The sequence below is a fragment of the Aegilops tauschii genome, chromosome 6 (assembly GCF_002575655.3).
Source record: "Aegilops tauschii subsp. strangulata cultivar AL8/78 chromosome 6, Aet v6.0, whole genome shotgun sequence".
NCBI lineage: Eukaryota > Viridiplantae > Streptophyta > Magnoliopsida > Poales > Poaceae > Aegilops > Aegilops tauschii.
In genome coordinates this window covers 142,515,466-142,533,158 of record NC_053040.3, presented here as the reverse complement: position 1 = coordinate 142,533,158, position 17,693 = coordinate 142,515,466, and positions in this window count along the sequence as shown.

Below are 17,693 nucleotides of genomic sequence, written 5' to 3'. Positions count from 1 at the left end.
TATGCTGCCCACTCTCTCGAAGGTGCTACTAGGGGTATGGTCTGTGTGTGTGCGCTTATAGCGGGGAGTGCTTGCGCGTATATATGAGCCCTTGCGTCTGTACCGTGTTAAAAAAATACATGACATGATTATACGGTCACTGGCTCACCCGTACAACTCCGTATTTTGTTGATGAGACAATCAATTGACCAGTCAAACGTTCCACGTGGCGCAACTAATGTTGCACCATCTAGGCACGTAACCGTGGGGCTCACCTGTCAGCCCGTATATGAATGAAAGAAATGGTAGTTTGAGTCTGTACTGTGTTAATAAAATACATTTTAGGGTGATCATACGGTCACTGGCTCACCATACAGCTCCATAATTTCTTGATGACACGATCACTTGACCAGTCAAATGGTCCACATTCAGTAGCGCACATTACCATAGGGCCCACCCGTGAGGGCGTATATGAAGGACAGAAATGGTGATAAATTAGTGGTCGGTGGGTACTCGAAGTCGTGAGACCTCTGGTTGGTAGTCGCCGGTGGTGGGGGTGGGGGCCCGTTGATTGGGCGGTGGGGTGGGGATCGCCAGAGAAAAAGCTCGGCGCAGGGGGGGTTAGAGGGATGGCTGGTGCGGCGGCAGACCGGCGGTGAGGAGTGGTTTCGAGGCGGGCAGGGCGGCATGGCGGCGCGGGCCGGCCACGGGCGGCGGGGGCCGTCGGTTCGGCCGGTGGTAGCTGGCGGCTCAGGGGGGTGGAGTTTGATGATAAACTGCAGGCCCTTGATTTCGTATCCAACGGCTGGAAAATCTAATGACCAGAGATGAAAAAGTCAGTCGACTGACGTGTAGCCTCACCCCGCACGTACACATGCACGCACGCATGCAGGCGTGCAACACTGACACGTACACATAACGAACACACGCACACATGTAGGCGTGCAACACTGACGCGTACACATGCACTCACGAACACACGCACGTATGCACACATGCATGCAACACTGAAACGTACCTTTGCACACACGCAACACTCGCACGCCTGCATGCACACAGCACACGACGCAAGGCACGCGCTCAACCTATACGTGCATGCACCCTTTGTTAAGGACATGGATTGTTACGGGTATTAATCAATCTTATCTGTGATAAGTAGAACATTGATGTTTGTAGCCGTCTTTATGAATCACAACATATCGAATGGGCTATCAACATAGTAGGCTTATCTACATGAAAAGGATGACATCACACTCAATGAGCAATCATCGGTTTATGAAATGCCCGCTTCTGACCGCCCTGGCCCACCAAAGGTTCCTCTGCTGTGCGCTGCCTGCGTTGGGTCACTGACATGCAGGCCATGTACCCAAAGAGCCCACATGTCAGTGAAAGAACGGCGCGCTGTCCTACGTCAGAGTCGAGGGCGCCACTCGCTACATGCCCGGCTGAACACGCCTCTTTGCCGCATTCAAACGCCTCCATGAAACCCGCCCGTGTGGAAGCCGAGAAACCCACTCTGGACACATGTCCGTTCATGACCGGGCCGGCATTAAACGCAACGCCGGCCGAGCTCCTCCCGTCCGCTGTCTATTTAATCTCCTATTTAAACGAGGCCAAACACCGGCCAAGAATCGCACACCTCCGCCGCTCCGCTATCTCCTCCTTCACCATTTTGTCCACTCTTACAATGGCTTACGAAGAGTAGTTATTCCGCATCCAAGCCGGCTGGGTGGCCCGCTGTCGGGGGAAACGACACCGATGGGATCACAAGAATCCCTATTACGATTGCCGGGGCGCGGGGTTGCAAGATGAGAAGGATCAGTAGCCAGCACGAGGAGCGTTTACCCAGGTCCAGGACGCGAGCATGCGTAAAACCCTAGTCCTGCTTTGGTGCGTGTATTTAGAAGAGTTCTTGAGCTCTTGAACTAGCTGTGGTGAGTGTGTGGTTCGAAAGAGCCGAATCCTTCTCTAGTATGCCATGGGCCTCCTTTTATAGTCGAAAGGGGCTGCCACAGTGGCACATAGGAGGTGGAAAGGCGCACAGTGCCCTGAGCTTATCGCTCGTATTATAGGACAAGACGCATTTAATGCGTAGCTTAGGTGTCCCCCTGCTTTATAGGGGACGGGGGCGAGGCCCGTCCTGTCCGTCGCCGCTCCTCCTTGCTTCGACACGCGCCTTGGCCAGCGATGCATGCGGCGCCATGTAGGCAGGCAGGCAACTGAGATGGCGCGGTGGTGGAGCCTTCACGAAATCTGCATGCCGCCATGCAGGCGCTCGATGAGTTGTCCTGGGGGCTCCATGTTGCCATGCAGGTGCCCGCCCAGCTAGTTGGGCTGGCAGCTGCATGTGAACGACGGTGGAAGCTTGGTTGGCGTGGGCCTGGCGGTGGCCCTGCTAGCGTCCTTGGTGAGGGCCTTGCCGGGTGGCATGGCAAGGATCTTGCCGTGTGGCCCGGCAAGGGTCTTGCTGTGGCGCGCTATCGTCCCCGGCAAGGGCCTTGCCAGGGGTTTGGTGGCCTTCCTCATCAAGGATCTTACCGAGGATCGTCGTCTTCTAATCCTCATCTGATCTTGAATATGTCTTCACAAAGATCTGCATGCCACCATAGAGGTGCCTTCCCAAGCCCTGGCCCGACGTGGATGATGGCGTTGGGGACCATGGGCTCAAGGGTGGCTCGCTCTGTTGGTGTGGGGCGAGCTACCCCGGCAAGGGTCTTGCCGGGGGAGCCTGCTTCGTCCCTCTGCTCCTTATGGTCTCGGCCTTGGCGTTGCTCTGATTATCTTGGGCTTCGGTCTTACCTTGGCTCACCTCCCCTGTTCTGCTTGGTGTGACCGTGGGCGCGGCTCCGACTGCCCGTGCATAGGTATAGGGGTACAAAAGTGTGCCCCTCTTTTTGTACACCGACAGGAGCCCCCGGGCCTGGGCCACACATAAGCGCGACACGTTGTTGGGCCAGGCCCAAAACAGTGCGCGGGCAGGCGGGGTGGTTTTTACCGCGGTAAAACGCTTCGCGCGCTTCGCTTCCCATGACCCCCGCGCGCGGCGTGGCGTGGAGGGGTGTGCGTGATGTGTACGGCATGCGTGGGGTGGTTTCCACACGCATGCGTCATATCGCAGTAAACAGGCGGCTCGCGCCTTCCCCGTAAAAAGAGGGAGGCGTGGAGGCGCGGCTCATTTACTGAACGGGGCTGGGTCGCGGTCTTCAAGGCGTCCACTTCCCACGATCACGGGGTGGGGAGAGGTCGCTTCACCCGTCCCCTCGGTTCTGCACGTCCGCCACGCGTCCTTCATGCGCCTGGGGTGGCAAGCGGTGGAGGCGGGAAATCGGGCCGTCGCTGGTTGGGGCAGCGGGTTGGTCCTGATTCCCTGCGCCTCCGGGGGCTGGATTGGCCGAGCGGGGCGGCCGAGCCCCGACCCCGCCCCTTTATAAAGAGGGGGAAGGGGGATGGCGTCCCGCATTTTTCTATCATCTGTCTCCTCTTGCTTCTGCTTCTTTCTTTCACTCGCCATGGAGAAAGGGAACCCAGGTCCCTCGACGGTGGCGGCGAGGGTCGCCGCTCGACAGCGCGTCCCTCCTCCTCCTGAGCCCATGGTGGTGGAACGGGCCGCGAGGGGAAGGGGGAGGGGGCGAGGCCGTGGGCGAGGCCGGGGCAGAGGTCGTAGTGTTCGGGGAAGAGGAGGACGGGGCGGCGCACCAGCTTCGCCCCCGCCAATGGTGCCTTTCCTGATGGAAGGCCATGTTGGAGACCAGCCCCGCGAGTTCTTCATTAGGCTGCGTCGGCCTCCGCGTCGCCGTCTCCGTCTTCCTGCCCCGTTTGCTCGGGAGATGGAGCATAACCGGCCACAATCCCTCAGATTGCACATGAGGGGTTGTGGGAATGGGGGCACGCGGGTCGACGTCGACTTCCCGGCTCCTCGGGTCATGTACCTCCGTCGTGGGTGGAAGACGTTCGCTCGCATCCACAGCCTGACGGCGGGGCTCGTCCTCTACTTCAAATTGATGGAGGACGGCCTGCTCTCCGTCAAGGTCTTCGAAGACTTCGGGACTCGCCTGAAGTGCTGCGTGGAGAGCTCCTCCGATGGATATTCCGACGATGGAAGCTCTTCCTCGAGCGAAAGTGATGAGGAGGACAGCGGGGCAGATGACGGGGATGAGTTCGACTAGGCGTCGGACGCCCTGCGCCTGGGCAGGTGCGGCACCAGCATCTGCACCTGGCCGCTCCTCCGGCAGGGTTTTGCCGGGGTGGGGCCAGCTCCTTGAACTTCTCTTGGCCGTCTGGCGTCGGGAGGCTGCGGAAGAGGAAGAGGGCGGGCGGCAAGGCCGTCAACTCGGAGTACGTGGGCACCGACGCCTTCATCGCGTACTGCCGGTCCTGCCGCCTCGTCTTCCAGCTCCTTTCCTGTCACCGTCATCACCGGCCTACCCGTGGGCGGCCACCAAGGTGTTCTCTTGGTGCTTTCTGCTGCTCGTAGCTCGCCTAGGCGCCCCTTTTGTCCTCTTGCCTCCTTGACCTGCCTCCTGAGGAGAGGGACAAGAAAGGGGTCACGGGCACCTTATCTCTTTTTTAATCTCTAAGCCTTCGGGCCTTATTAAATTTAAAGCTTGTAATCCCCTTTGTTCATGTTTTTCATTCCATACGGACTGTACTTTTTGTGGGATGCTTTTAATGAAAATGGGATGTGTGCCGGGTTTTTCGTTCGTGGGCAGACCCCGCGACAAGGAACGAATCCTTGTTATAATTTAAGATAAACGTTTCACCCGGCAACAGGCCTTGCCGCCCCCCTACTTCACTCGACCATTCTCGCGCCCTTGGCGGAGGCAGGGATGAAGCGGGCTTAGGCTCGTTGTTCTACTTCCTTGCCACCGCGGCTACAACCAAATCCGGGCCCAGGAGATAATCCTTGGGTATAGAAAAGGGGGGCATGGTGGCCTAGAAATAAAACGAGGTTTCACATATCCCAGTTCCGTTCCGAAATGCATGATAGAGGATGAAAGACTTATCTGGATTTGCAGCCCCCGGCAACCTTGTCTTGCCGCGGTTGGATCCCCGTGCTTGCAGCCCCCGGCAACTCTGGTTTGCCGGGGTCGGGATGCCGGTCTGTTTCCCTTCTTCCAAGTAGCTCAGCAGAAGTGCTCATGTGCCCTGCGAACCAAAGGAGGACAGAAAAGAAACAGATTGACGCGCACTCGACCTCTAGGCTAGGGGTTAGTCGCCGCTAAGCACTATCAACCCTAACCAAGGAAGAGACTCGACCTAGCATGCATGCTATAACTTAGGGCGCCAGCGCTTCATTTATTTATGCTCAGGGTCTGCGCCTGGCTTTGTACAAAGGGTTACATGCCTTGTAGGCAAGGCTTGTACAAAAGGTGGCTTGCCGGGAGGCCCGGCAAGCCTCGCCTTACGGGTAAAACTTGCGAAGATGCTCCATGTTCCAGGATTTGCTCACTGGAACAACATCTTTGGTCTCCAGGCGGACTGTGCCGGGCCTGGTGACTCGTATTACCCGATAAGGGCCTTCCCACTTTGGCATCAACTTGTTGGAATTCTTATCCAACTGAACGCGCCGAAGAACAAGGTCGCCTTCCTCAAAGCTTCGGGCATGAACCTTGCGGCTATGGTTGCGGCGCAAGGCTTGCTGGTAGCGCGCTGCTCTCACAGCCGCCCGAAGACAATCTTCCTCAAGGAGCGTTGCGTCATCTTGGCGCAACTGCTCTTGCTCAAGCTCATCATAAGCGAGCACTCGAGGTAACCCGTATATGAGTTCCGTGGGGGGAACAGCTTCTGCCCCGTATACCAGGGCAAAAGGTGTCTGGCTGGTGGCTCGATTTGGCGTCGTCCTAATCGACCAAAGAACCGCCAACAATTCATCAATCCAACGCCTTCCGCTCTGGCGCAGCTTGTCAAAAGTCTTTGTCCTTAGGCCTCGCAACTCTTCAGCATTTGCCCTCTCCGCTTGGCCGTTGCTCCGTGGGTGTGCCACAGAAGCAAAACAGACCTTGCTGCCGAGGTCTTGAATGTACTGCATAAAGGTGTGGCTCATGAATTGCGTGCCGTTGTCGGTGATGACTCTGTTTGGCACACCAAAACGGCAGACCAGTCCATTGAAAAACTTGACAGCTGATTGAGCAGTCACGCCTTTCTCACTGCTTCCACCTCCGGCCACTTTGTGAACTTGTCGATCGCAACGTACAAGTACTCAAAGCCCCCGACAGTGCGGGGGAAAGGGCCCAGTATATCATGCCCCCAGACCGAGAATGGCTAGGAGAGAGGGATTGTTTGAAGGGCTTGAGCTGGTTGATGAAGCTTCTGTGAATGGAACTGACACGCTTCACACTTGGTTACTAGTGCCGTCGCATCCTGGAGGGCGGTGGGCCAGAAGAAACCTTGCCAGAACGCCTTCCCGGCAAGGGCCCTCGACCCTATGTGGGAGCCACATATGCCTCCATGTATCTCCGCCAACAGCTCCAGCCCTTCCTCCCGGGGGATGCACCTCAATTTCACACCGTTTGGCCTTCTCCTATACAGGATGTCATCGACGAACTAGTACAGGGCGGACCGACGGGCTACTTTTTCCGCTTCTTCCTGCTCCTCAGGAAGCTCCCCTGTTTGGAGGAATTGGATGGTATGCTGCGCCCATAACGGAGCCTGGGGCTCGACGGCAAGGACCAAAGGCATTTGTTCCGCCATGGGAGCGGCTGTCTCTACGGCCAGGGCTTGACGCCCTACCGGAGCCAGTTGCTCTTCGGCAGGCTCAGCGTCCGCGGCAGCACCCTTGCTGGCAGCCCCAGGGGGCTCGGTAGGAAAGTAGTTGCTGGGACCTGATTTCCTCTGCTTGTTCTGCCCCACTGATGGTTCGACGGATGGTTGAGTTAACCGGAGCAAAAAGGTACCTGGCTCCACAGGTAGCTTGAATGCGGCACGCTTTGACAGGTAATCGGCGATGTCGTTCTCCGCTCGGGGGACGTGCTTCGCTTGGATACCGTCAAAGCGTTCCTCCAACTTCCTCACCTCATCTACGTAAGCTTCCATAAATGGGCTCTGATAATCCTTGTTGACCTGTCTGACAACGAGCTGCGAGTCACCCCTGACGATGAGCTTCTTAACCCCGAGGTCTGCCGCGATCCTGAGACCGGCATGCAATCCCTCGTACTCAGCAGTGTTGTTGGTGGACATCTCCCTGGGGAAGTGCATCTGGATCACGTACTTGAGGTGCTCTCCGGTGGGTGCGACGAGTAGCACACCGGCACCGGCGCCTTGCAGCGAGAAAGCCCCATCAAAGTACATGATCCAGTCGCGGTCTGCTTCCTTGCCGGGGAGAGTGGTCTCCTGGATTTCTTCGTCAGGCGTCGAGGTCCATTCTGCAACGAACTCCGCCAAGACTATACTCTAAATTGTTGAGGTACTTTCAAACTTTAAACCAAAGCTTGACAACTCCAAGGCCCATTCCACAATCCTTCCAGTCGCATCTGGGTTATGCAGTATCCGTTGTAATGGGAGGCGGGTGACGACAATGATCTCGTGGGCTTGGAAGTAATGACGTAGCTTCCTCGAGGCCATAAGGAGGCCGAAGAGCAATATCTGCACACCGGAGTACCTCGATCTAGCTCCCTGCAAGAGGGAGCTGACAAAGTAGACCGGGTGCTGCATCATCTTCTTCTTCTGCACCACCTCACTTGACTGCGCAGGCACTGCCTCGGCGGCATCAGACTCTGCCGAGGGCCTCGCCTTGCCGGCACCAGGCCCTGTCGGGGGAATTTTGGGCTTGCCATCCGCTGGTTCTACTGCCGTCACTGCCTCCTCATTGACCTCCCTCTGTGCCACTAGCGCGGCGCTGACCACTTGATTCGTCGTCTCCAGATACAGCAGCAACGGCTCTTGTGGTTTAGGCGCAGCCAGTATTGGCATGGATGAAAGGTATTTCTTCAGATCCTGCAATGCTGCCTCGGCTTCTGGGGTCCACTCTATTGGGCCTGCCTTCTTCAAGATTTTGAAGAAGGGAAGGGCATGCTCGACGGACTTGGAGATGAATCGGCTCATGGCGGCAACACAGCCGGTGAGCCGACGCACATCCTTGATCCGCTTGGGCGCCTCAATCTGCTCAATAGCCTTGATCTTGTCTGGGTTTGCCTCGCTCCCGCGCTGTGACACAAAGAACCCGAGAAGCTTGCCGCATAGAACGCCGAAGACACACTTCTCAGGGTTCAGCTTGAGGTTGATCTTGCGCAGGTTAGCAAATGTCTCTTCCAGATCTTGCACAAGAGTTGGCCCGTCCTTCGTTTTGACCACTATGTCATCCATGTATGCCTCCATATTTCTGTGGAGCTGAGGCTCAAAACCGATTTGGACTGCTCTTGCGAACGTTGCGCCAGCACTCTTCAACCCGAAAGGCATCCGTAAAAAGCAATACGTACCACATGGGGTGATGAATGCTGTTTTTTCTTCATCCTCTCTTGTCATGAAGATCTGGTGGTAGCCCGAGTAGGCGTCGAGGAATGATAACAGATCGCACCCTGCTGTGGAGTCAACAATCTGGTAGATGCGCGGCAACGGGAAGGGGTCCTTAGGACAAGCCTTATTGATATATGTGTAATCAATACACAATCTCCACTTCCCATTCGCTTTGCGCACCACTACCGGATTGGCCAACCACGTCGGGTGGAGCACTTCTCTCACCAAACCTGCCGCTTCCAACTTCCTAATCTCCTCTGTGATGAACTCCTGCCTCTCCAGAGCCTGCTTTTTGACCTTCTGCTTAACGGGCCGCGCGTGGGAGCAGACAGCTAGGTGGTGCTCAATCACCTCCCTGGGAACACCGGGGATGTCGGATGCTTGCCACGCAAACACGTCGACATTCGCCCGCAGGAAGGTGACGAGCGCGCTTTCCTATTTGCTATCAAGGGTGGAGCCTATGGTGAAGGCCCATCCCATGCATCCTCCCTGACGGGCACCTTGTTGGTCTGCGGCAGCTCGGCCCTGGATCTCTTGCTATTGTCGATAGAGCTCTCTAGGACGTCCTTGACGGTAGCACAACAATCCGAGGAGGTGCGCTTGCCGGAGTGGGTGTGAGAGGTCTTGCCGGGCTTCTTCTTCCCTCCCGGGCCTTCAGCGGTAGGAGCAGGTGCCTTGACGGCAGCTGCTGCAACTGCTTCCCGATAGAGTTGGTCGGCGCAGATCAGCGCGTCCTTCTTGTCGGAGGGGATGGAGATGATGGTCAACGGCCCGGGCATCTTTAGCATGTTGTACGAGTAGTGTGATGCCGCCATGAACTTGGCTAGTGCCGGGCGGCCGAGGATCCCGTTGTAGGGCAAGGGGATCTCGGCCACGTCGAAGATGATCCTCTCCGTCCTGTAGTTCAACTCTCCTCCAAACGTCACGGGCAGTGTGACCTTCCCCTTCGGCTGGCTCCTCCCCGGATTGACCCCTTGAAACGTGCCTGTTTCCTCGAGGTCTCCATCAAGGATTTGCAATCTTTTGATGACGACAGGCGAGAGGATCATCTTCAGCGGCTTCTGAGCGTCGAATGACGGCTCCGCTGCTATAATCTCACGCGCCCACTGCTTGAGCTGGCGGTGAGAGGTATGCAGCGAGGCGCCGCCATCAACGCACATGGCCTCCGTAGCCTTCTGGAACCCTTGCTCACCAGACTCGTCGTCCTCGTCGTGGTCATCATCTTCTTGTTTCTTGTCACGGCCTCGGGCGGGCCTCTCTTGCTGGTTATCCTTGCCGGGGCGGCTTCCTTGGCCGCCACGCTTCTTGCCGGATCCCTCAGCACCGTCCTGGTACTTCTCCTTGTCCCGCCTCTCGTACTCAAATTTTTGCTTCTCGCAAGCAGCTCGACTTGTCGGCGGTTCTGGAGGTCGTGGCCCTTGGTGCGGTGGATCTTGCAGTATTGCTTGCCGGAGCTTCCTGGCTTGTCGGTAGCCGCCACGGCCCGGCAGGCGGCGCACCCGGCAATCTCCTTGCCGGGGTCGTCTGCCTTGACCTTCTTGCCGGCACTGGTGTCGTCAGATCCCTCAACGGCAAGCACGACCTTGCCTTTGCGTTTCCTGTTGCGACGCCGGCCCTTCTTCGTCGGGGTAGCGGCGTCTTCATCGGTAGAGTCGGTTTCCGTGCAGGCGTCTTCGCCGGGGTACTTCCTTCCCTCTTCAGCCCGGGCGCACCTATCGGCCAGAACGTAGAGCTCGGCCACATCCTTAACTTTGGTCATCGCCAGCTCTTCGCGCATCTTGTGGTTGCGCATGTTCTGGTGGAACGCGCTGATCACAGCGGCAGGATGAACGTCGGGGATGTTGTACTACACCCGGCTGAATCTCTGGATGTACTTGCGCAGGGTTTCCCCTTCCTTCTGGGGAATGATATGCAGATCACTGGCCTGGCCATGAGCTTGTTGGCCTCCTGTGAAGGCGCCAACAAACTCATGGCACATATCCGACCAAGAAGAAATGGAATCCACCGGCAGGTGCATCAACCAAGACATCACATTGGGCTTCAGCGCCGTCGGAAAATAGTTGGCAAGCACCTTGTCGTCGCGAGCTCCAGCAGCCTGCATCGCGATGGTGTAGATGCTGAGGAACTCGGACGGATGGGTCTTGCCAGTGTACTTCTCGCCGACGTCGGGCTTGAACGTGCGGTGGGACGGCCACTGGAACTGCCGCAGCTCACGGGTAAAGGCCGGGCAGCCCACCTCGTAAGGTAGGCCGCCGGGGCCCCCCGGTGCCGGGTGGTCCATAGCGGGTCCTGCCCGCTTGTCCGACTGGCGGCACGTTTCGCACCGACGCTCGATGGTGGTTCGAGCGTCTTCGTGAGCTCGTTCCCGAAGGACCTGGCGCTGGTCGTGAAGGGTCCGCGGGTCGGACGACGCTATGGAGATGTTATCACAAATGTTGTCATGACGGCCTGACGCCCGTGGCGGCTGGCGAGGAGGAGGAGAGTGCACCGTGGCCGCAGCTCCCCCGGTCCTCCCAGCGCCAGCATGTGGTGGCTCGTTGGAGCACCGACCCGAGGGCCCCGCCGGTCGTGGATCGTCTTTCTTGGCGACGGCGACGAGGCTCAGGATGGTGGCCCTCCACTGGTTGAGCTTCTTCGCAGCAGGAGGGAAGTCGAGGAGCAGCTGCGCGCGCGCGCCAAAGCTTCCGCTGGCGTGGGTGGTGGTGACAGCTGTGTGGATCGCGGCGCGCTTCGACTTATAACTACGTTAGAAGGAGCTCCATTATGACCCAGCGGATGCGTGCCATTTTCGCCAGCGCTTCGGCGAGCATGCTGAACCCCTTCATCTTGCGGATGACGCACAGGGCTCTTCCCACGGCGGTGCCCAGGGTCACCAACGTGGTGACGCTGCTCGGCGCGCACACCATGGGAAGAACGCGTGGTGGTCGCCGGTGTGGGCGTCTTGGAGGTCGCTGCGCCGCCCGGAGGTGGCACAACGACACCCCTGGAGGGCCCCGCGCTGCCTACGGGGGGCCAACTCCGTCTATGGATCTGGCGACGTGCGGCCGGTCGTCTGGCGCGCGAACGACGCCGCTCACCAGGCTCCGACTGCCTAGGCGATGCTGGTGCTCGTAGACCGCGGCCCGGGTCCTGTCCGCGAACGGTCCACTGCTCGTCCGCACCGGCATGGGCCGTTCGGCTCCCAACGAGCCGATCGCCGTGGCCGTCTTCTTCTTAGGAGCCATGGCGACGAAGAACTGCTAGGCTAACTACTAGACCAGATTCTCACAATTGCGCCCCCTACCTGGTGCGCCAAAGATGGCGGGGGAAACGACACCTATGGGATCACAAGAATCCCTACTGCGGTTGCCGGGGCGCGGGGTTGGAAGAAGAGCAGGATCAGTAGCCAGCACGAGGAGCGTTTACCCAGGTTCGGGCCGCGAGGATGCGTAAAACCCTAGTCCTGCTTTGGTGGGTGTATTTCAGAGAGTTCTTGAGCTCTCGAAGTAGCTGTGGTGAGTGTGTGGTTCGAAAGAGCCGAATCCTTCTCCAGTATGCCATGGGCCTCCTTTTATAGTCGAAAGGGGCTGCCACAGTGGCACACAGGAGGTGGAAAGGCACACAGTGCGCTGAGCTTATCGCTCGTATTACAGGACAAGACGCATTTAATGCATAGCTTAGGTGTCCCCCTGCTTTATCGGGGACGGGGGCGAGGCCCGTCCCGTCCGTCGTCGCTCCTCCTTGCTTCGACACGCGCCTTGGCCAGCGATGCGTGCGGTGCCATGTAGGCAGGCAGGCAGCTGAGGTGGCGCGGTGGTGGAGCCTTCACGAAGATCTGCATGCCGACACGCAGGCGCTCGATGAGTTGGCCTGGGGGCTGCATGTTGCCACGCAGGTGCATGCCCAGCTGGTTGGGCTGGCAGCTGCATGTGAACGGCGGTGGAAGCTTGGTTGGCATGGGCCTGGCGATGGCCCTGCTAGCGTCCTTGGTGAGGGCCTTGCCGGGTGGCCTGGCAAGGGTCTTGCCGTGTGGCACGGCAAGGGTCTTGCCATGGCGCGATGTCGTCCCCGACAAGGGCCTTGCCGGGGGTCTGGTGGCCTTCCTCGGCAAGGATCTTGCTGAGGATCGTCGTCTTCTAATCCTCATCTGATCTTGAATATGTCTTCACAAAGATCTGCATGCCACCACAGAGGTGCCTTCCCGAGCCCTGGCCCCATGTGGATGATGGCGTTGGGGACCACGGGCTCAAGGGTGGCTCGCTCTGTTGGTGTGGGGCGAGCTGCCCCGGCAAGGGTCTTCCCGGGGGAGCCTGCTTCGTCCCTCTGCTTGTTGTGGTCTCGGCCTTGGCGTTGCTCTGATTATCTTGGGCTTCGGTCTTACCTTGGCTCACCTACCCTGTTCTGCTTGGTGTGACTGTGGGCGCGGATCTGACTGCCCGTGCACAGGTATAGGGGTACAAAAGCGTGCCCCTCTTTTTCTACACCGACACCCGCCGACCCCGCCGGATACGAGCTATGCAGCTCGCTGATCCACCTCCCTCCCCTCGCCCGACGGAGCCAATTGCCGCCCCAAGCCGGCGTGCGGTTCAGCAACTCGCTGCTCCAGGCCAGCTCGACGAGGAGCGGCGCACGGGTGTCGTTGCTGCCGTCCACGCCGCTGCCTCGTACCGCGTCTCCCGTTTCTGTGGCCGAGACTCCCATGCTGGCGGCCGTGCCATGCAAGCAGCGACAGAAGCCGGGTGCCCGGAGAGCGACGAGTCGGTGGCCAGCGCCTCCGTGTCCGCCGCCATCATCGAGGAGAAGTAGAACACGGGAGGCCGCCGCCGCTTCGGTCGCATGAAGGCCACCACGGAGGCGACGCCGGCGTACACAGCAGGTGTCTTGCCGGATCCTTTTGTTGCGAAGACCTTCCTCGACCCCGCATATACCTCCGGGGCTCCCGGCAGTCTGGTCTTCGTGCTGCCGGAAATGAGGAACACAAATCGATCGGCGGGCGACCATTTAGCCCAGGTATTATATACATGTGTTGTCTAGAACTAGCACCGCGTAGTTCATTTGAATGTAATGAAATCCGTCATATTTGTATGAAAATCTGGTATCTTATATGATTTCCTTCATTGTTTATATGAAATATCACCGTGTTTGCGTGAATTTTGTCTGGTTGCTTGACTTGCTGTCATAATGTGTGCGGCTACGGTTGGATGGCGTAATTTGCGGGTCGCCAGTCGGTCTGCGGGCGGCTCGAGCGGCTTGGTGGGACAAAAAGAACACAACTCGTGCGAGCTTGTCTCCAACGTGTGCACTGGAGGATGCATGAGAACCCGAGCCATTCCTCGTTCATCGGTGGCAAAGGCACCGGTGGACAAAAGGGTCGCCAATATTTTGGCTACCCCGGGGAAGATCCAAACAGCCCCTCCCAACAGATTCACCCTCGTTCGCCGTGGAATTTTTCCATGTGTTGTTTTCATGGACTAGCAAGATGCCCATGCATTGCACGGAACATCAAGATGCAATTTTTTACAAAACACCTGTTGTGATTGACCCATGCAGGAGTAATCCCATTTTGTAAAAACTAATGATTGCTCGAGAATTTTATCGGATAAATGGTATCTCAAGAATTTTATCAGACTCCATTTTTGTATACAAGGCCACAAACCCATATTACAGGTACCAAGGCAAAATTAATGTCTTCTAAATCAATGTTGCAAGCCACCTTGTTTCCTTGTTTGCCGTGTAAATTAATATGTATTCTTCTCTTTCATGCACATCAAGCCAATGCTCACACTTCCGCATGCATGCAAGGGATAATTAATGTCCTCATTTGCTAGTAGTACTATGAGGCAAACACCATTAATATTGCATCAATTAGTGTTAGTGGCCTTGTATATCTGCAAATTGTAATTTTGATAGTGGCCTTGTATATAAAATATGGAGGTAGAAAGATGAGAGATAAGGTGAGGAGGAGTGGGGCGTGGTGGTGACTAGTGGTCGGACTGGGCGGACGCATGGGGATGGACGGCACATTATGTCTAGGTTTGTATCTCTATAGTCCCTCTCACACACACCCACGTAGGTGGGGGACGTGCACGAAGAGAAGAGGTGCACGCACGGCGCACGTACTCCCGTCTCTTTCCCAACCACAGCCGCGCGGTTACACGGTGGAGCTCATTTCTGTACGAAAAGGCAGCCCATGTGGTAACTTGCCACGTGTACTGGTTGTCCACTAGATGGAGGGAGGATCGTCTACCACGTGTGAACAAACAAATTGCGACTTGACGCGTTATGTTAAAAAAGAGGAAAACCATGTGGGGCCTACCTTAGAGGCAAGGCTCTATACACTAGAGTACTTTTGATGTGTCCCGTCAACTCGCAGAACGAGGAGAATCTTTCTTAGTACGCCGTCTCCCCCGCCCACGGGCGCGGTGGCTCGTAGGATGAGGTGAAGCTTGCTTACTACGCCTTACGCTCGCTCCCTCGCCCACGCGCGCGGTGGCTCGCAGGACGAGGAGAAAATTTTACTACTCCCTCCGTTTACTCCTCGTCCCTACTACCTTGGTTAGAGAGATTATCATATTATTTGGAATATATATGTCCTTTAGTACTCCCTCCATTTACTTATACAAGGCCACTACAAAAAAATACATTTTGCATCTATACAAGGCAACAAATTGTAACATCCCAAAATTCTAAATTTTTGAATGTTATAATAAACAGATAGATTGGATTGATTGTTTGATTGATTGACTGAAAGTGAGTGAATTCGAAATCTTTTGAAAGTTAAATGAGAGGGAATAAAAGGATTTTCCCAAACTTTCATTTTGCTTTTATGATCTCCATGAATTCAAATTCTTTTCATCACAAAACCCTCGAGAGAAGATGACATGACTTCTTCCATTTATTTAAATGAAAAGGGGTGTTGAAAATATTTGAATATCATTTGAAAATATTTCCAATTCAGAAACTTCAAGCAACTCAATGATTTTCATGAGAGAAGATAAAATGACTTCTTCAAAACATATGAAATATGAGTTGGAAGTTTAAAAGGATCTAATTTAAAGTCCTTTTGGAAATTATTTTCAATTTGGAGTATTTGGGTTTTATTCAAATTATTTTTCTCCAAAATAAAAATATATGGAAAATAGGGTAACATGATTCCCTACAACACAAAATTGGAGAGAAATAAATTTGAATTAATTTTGGTATTTTGAAAATGATTTTTATTGGATTTTAGTAGAGCAGTAGCACTCTTTGATTTATTTGAATTTTTGTGGATTTTATTTAATGCTAGAAAAATGTCCATGTTGTTGGAAATCTTTTTCTGAAAATTTGAATATATTATATGCCTATATAATATTTTATTTTATATTCTATTTCTTTTCTTTTTCTCTCTGTTAAAAAAAAACTCTTCGAACAGTGCCAGGCCGAAGCCCAGCACTGCTCTCTCTCTTCTCTCTCTCCCTCCGCCGAACTGGGCCGGCCCAGATCCAGCTAGGCCGCGGCCCAGAGCGCCCGTGGCCGTCCCCGACTCCGGCGGAGTCCGCCTCCACCACGGCATCGCCGCCGCCGCCCGTGTCCGTGCGGGACTCCCTCCGCCGCCTCTCCTCTGCCCCCTCCCGCACACCACCGCGCCGCACCTCCCCCCTTAAATAGCGCCGCCCCGGGCCCCTCTCTCCTCTCTTCTCGCCGCCGCATCGCCGCCGCAGCCGCGCCTCGCCTAGCCCGCGCTGCCGCCTCCGCCGCCCCGCGTAGCCTCCGCCTGCTGCCGCCGCCGCGCCGGAGCTCGCCGCCCTCGCCTTGCCCGCGTGCCGCCCTCGCCGACCGCCATCGCCGAAGCACGCCACTGCCCCGACCTCGCCGGACCCGATCCGCCGCCGAAAGCCGCCGGTTCCCGATGAAAACCCAACCGGTATAAACCGTGAACCGCCCCGGTTTATTTTTTTATTCGTTTTGGTTTTATTAAGAAAACCTAGACTAGATCTGTTTTTTTAGGTTTTATTAAGCTGCGAACGTCCACTGTTTAGAATCCTATAAACGAACGTTCACTATTTAGCTTTTTCTTTTTCTGTTATTTTCGGCCATGGACCCATCTGTGAATAATTTATTTACATATTAGCCCCTGATCTTCAAACGTCTACAACTTTTTACTCGTTTGTCGAAATCCAACGAAACCAACGCCCACTTCTTCGTTATGATCTCCTCTAACCAGTAATCCAACTCAAACATGTTTTTGAAATTTTAGAATTTGAATTAGATCAGATTTGAATTCAAACTTCTTTTGTTCATAACTTAAGTTCCGTAACTCCGTTTGAGTTGATTCTTTTTGCAAAGCGAAGCTCTTGACCTAAACTTTCTGATAAGGACAAATTCACATAATTTTGGTGCTGTTAGAAATTGTTTTATGTTGAAAGAGTTATTTGCTTGGTTTTGAAGTTTTCTGAATTGTTTTCTTCGATCTTTCTGATCTTTTGAGTGATTGCTTATGTGTGGTTGCCATTGCTTGCTTGCGATAGATTGACCGGAGTGTGATGAGTAGAACTATCAAGAGTTTTGAGTGCGAATCATCTTCATCAACATTGCAGGCAAGTAACACTTTGATCATACTTTTCCATACCCAGTTTTATTTGCATTAGATCAATCCTCAAACATTGCATGGTTAGGATCCAATTAAACTGTGGGTATTGGGATGTAGTTGAGGTAGTACCTATTACCTGTGTTATTTATCAAACCCTTGGGAGTTACTTCTACGTTTGCTATTATATTGCCATGCTATGCTCGTAGACGTGGATTGGGTTTGAGAGATATTCATGACAGATGTGAGATTGTTAATTAATGGTTTACTTAAGGTGGCAACTAAAACTCATATCTGGGTGGATTGAGGCACCTGGGGAACCCAGTGCTGCCTGTATTTTTGGATATCCCGGGGTACCCGTGTGATCATCCTCTGGACCGCCACCCAGGCTCAAAGGGATCATAAGATTATTCATGCTAGAAACTTCCGTGTGCAGCCACAAGCTATTATGGGCTCTAGCATAGTTGAGTAGGTTACATGATCTCTTGAAGAGGTGGGCTAGCAGATGTAGGGGAAAGTAGGTGTTACTGTCCATCCGGAGTAAAGGGTGATTGTTTCTGAAAGACTGTGTCTCGGTCATCCGTTTCTCAAACATCATGCAGTGCGAGAATCAAGCGGAGGCGATCGAGTCTTGTGGGGAAAAGTGCACAAACCTCTGAAGAGTGTACAAACTAATCATGGTTAGCCGTGTCCCCGGTTATGGACAACTTGAGTA